This window comes from Quercus suber, unplaced genomic scaffold (assembly GCF_002906115.3).
Source record: "Quercus suber isolate HL8 unplaced genomic scaffold, Cork oak 2.0 scaffold_459, whole genome shotgun sequence".
NCBI lineage: Eukaryota > Viridiplantae > Streptophyta > Magnoliopsida > Fagales > Fagaceae > Quercus > Quercus suber.
Window position 1 is genome coordinate 569,669 of NW_027069910.1, and position 3,454 is coordinate 573,122.

General features: G+C 32.9%; 1 long non-coding RNA gene across 1 annotated transcript; it reads right to left on the reverse strand.

The window, feature by feature from the left end:
- Positions 1-956: 956 nt before the first annotated feature.
- LOC136062852 (uncharacterized) lies at positions 957-2,566 on the reverse strand. Its single transcript, XR_010624596.1, has 3 exons — positions 2,300-2,566; positions 2,048-2,096; positions 957-1,297 (listed from the first exon to the last, which is right to left on the reverse strand). It is a non-coding gene; the product is annotated as an uncharacterized LOC136062852 (long non-coding RNA).
- Positions 2,567-3,454: the final 888 nt, after the last annotated feature.

Consider the following 3,454-nt stretch of genomic DNA (forward strand, 5'->3'; position numbering starts at 1 on the left):
GAGAGAGAGAGAGAGAGAGAGAGAGAGAGAGAGAGAGAGAGAGAGAGAGAGAGAGAGAGAGAGAGAGATTTTATTTCTTCATTTTTCATCTTTATCGTTGGTTTGAATTGCGATAATGAGATAGGAAATATTTATGAGCCAATGGGATGAGAAATATTCATGAAGGCCCGAAGTAATTTATGGTTGATATTTTTGTATTTTTAGGTGAATAAATAAATGTGATTAAATAGGATTGCGACAATTGGCATGAGAAATAAATTGTACCTCAACAGCCATCAACCAATATCTAATAAGGACTAAGGCCACTATGAATAGGTCAAGACAAGTTTTATGTAACATAATTAATATTTACTAAGAGATTCAACTTTATATTAACCTCCACTTTTTGTATTTAACTACTCTTTTTCATCTGATCAAATAGAAAAAGAAAAAGAAAATACTCTTTTTCAAATATATCCCTACGCTTGATTCAATATTTATTTTCACCATTTATTAAAATATAACTAATAAGTTGCTTGTGCAATGCACGGATAATATTGTTATGTTTTATTAAGATGGTTTTGGAGAATGTTGTACATATATTATAAAGAAAAAGTAAATTAATTTAATAGTTAGAGTAAAGAAACATATACATTTTGAAATATTAAAAATCAAATTAGTAGCATCGTATCACAAAGATCAATCTACTCAAACTAATAATGAGTCAATGGCAAAGCTTTCTTTATCACAACGAGTTAAAGATTAAAAATAGAGAGACAAACCACGTATGAAAGAAAAGGCATCAGTAAAACAACAAACATGCCAAGACCTCATGCTCCCCCACATGAACCTTGTGCTATATATAACCTTGAATCTTGTGCTATACATTTTGAAGAATAAGCTTCAATTATATTATATTAGTAAAAAGAGGAAAAGGAAAAAGAAAGTCTTTGAAGTCCAGCAAGAAGATGAGTCTAGCAGGAAGTTAACAACAATCATCTTTATAAAGAAAAATGAAAGGGTGAGTTTGACCATTTTGTTCAACTTATTAACAAAACTGTAATGATTCATCTATAATGATTTTTCAGCCTCCTTGTACCTTCAAATATACATTAATTAATAATTATGGCTAAATATAGTAAGAAATATATCTTTTGCCACTAATACCAAGTCTTACATACCAAGAACTAATGACAAAAAAAAGATGTCCCACATAAGGGCCATTTTTGCCATCAGGGACCTTCATTCCAAGTGATGCAAATATGTCACCAATTATTTGAGGATTGCCCTTATGGTTATCAAACATAGTAGTCAAGACCTGAAAGAAAATTTTAAAAGGAAACTCTGTGAATTTTCATTTATAGATGAATTTTACTGCAATCATGTTCAAAGTAGGATAACTTTTAAATTCCTAAAGAATTTCATTTAGTGAAGAGAAGCAGCTTTAGTCCTCAATGTCCAGAGTTTGGTAATTTTGCCTTTCATCATGGTTGTCATTTCTTTATATAAGAAATAAATCTTTGAAAATTGGGAAAGATCTATTATGGTATGTTCGTTCAAAAGATCTTAATTTGAAAATTTTTAGAGTTCTTTAAATTTCGCAAATTCAGAAAAATTCTAAATCAAAGTAAATATAAATCTCTGTCAGTCTGTTATAGGCTTGTGAAAAGAAAATCTTACAGACACCATTACATGAAACCAACATCTTGATCAACTTGCTACTACCTGGATTTTCATAATCAGCTTTTACAAACACACACACGCCAAGAAGTCATAGACTTAAAAAATGTCTATTCCAACAATACTAAGGAATCGTTCCCTACAAAATTGTAAAATCAGATAATAATCTTCACCTCTATTTGGCAGCCAAGGAAAAGAATAACATCAAGTTGAAAGTTGATTGAGAAAAATACAGAATAGCATATTACCAAATGTATTAAAACAGAACATTTTGTGAGATAATACTAATAACCAAAAAAATAAAAATAAAAACAAATCATAGTTCAGCAATGACAAACCAATAAAAGAAGGAACAGCATGCCTTACTAAGAGTGATAATAAACTCAACCTGGTGTTGCGCTCACGAGGCTTGACAAGCTGAGTAGGGGCATCATAGTCTATAAAAAGAAATAAGCACAATTATCAGTTCTATAACATCAGATTTTAGGGTAGCAATACAGAAAATGAAATAATGCAACTGAAAGAACATTGATATTTAGGTTAAGGAACAACACATATAAGACAATAGAAGTAATAGAAGCTGACAATAACGTTCTTGAATTATTGGAGAAAGCTCTCAATGCTGAAACAAGAAACATACCAATCATCAAATTGCATCTCCATCAGAAACCCCGTCACTGTATGCAACAATTATCTGTGACAACTCAGAACAGATTAATTTCTATATGATGAAGCATAAGTATGCAGGATAGAAAACAACAAATGTTCTAAAGATTAATTTCTATAATATCAGTGGTTACATTTCTCATTATATTGCCTTCTCAAATGTTTGCAGAGTATAATTTTTAAAAATGAAAAAGAAGAATTTGCTAATTTGTAAAGTGATAGTATGAGATGAGCGGTGGATATTAGGTGGGGAAAGTGGGCATTACACCCAAAAAAAAATAAATCAGACCTTCACTTTTGTCTTTCTTTTTTACTCTATTTTTTACTTGGGGCGTTACAGGCTGGCCCACTGAAGATGAGCCCAAATCAAACCCATCAACATTTGATGGGTCAAATGCCAAACCTAAGTCTGATCCATTTTCTGTATCCATTGGAAGTCCCAAACCTGATTGCAAAGAAAGGCGCCTATTAATGCCATTGCAGAGGGAGGTTTCTCTTGTGTATACTCAGCTCGGGACCTTGTGAATGTGTCAAAGCAGTATGCTTTAAAGCACATTATATTTAATGATGAGGAATTAGAGGAATTGGTGATGAAGGAGATCTCAGTGTTGAAGTCACTTAAGGGACATCCTAATGTTGTCACACTCTATGAAAACTTAACATTTCATAAATTCTTGACATGGATTTTGTTGGAGCAGATTTAATTTTGGATAACTGTAAATTGATATTAAGAAAGGCCACAAATATTTGAGTTTGCTTTCAATTGAAGTGAGGCTGATGTAACAGGTATTCCAAGCCTGCATATAAGGCACATCCAGTGCCTCGAGAAGTCCGCCACCCACCTTCATCTGGAGAACAAACTAGGAACACATCACAACCTTCTTCTAGGGCAGGGGGAGGTGGGGGGCAGCTTGGTGCTTTCTGGTCTAGTCTGCATGCAAAAGATTCAGTTGTTCCTGAGGACATGACAAGACCCAAATTTGATGAAGAACCTACTACCCATGGTATATCAAAACATGATCGATTTCATCCTGAGAATCTTCCTTTACCTAGGAATACTAGCCCTGCAAAAGAGGCAGACATACAAACTTATACTGTTCGAAAAAATACACATGGTAAATCACAAAAG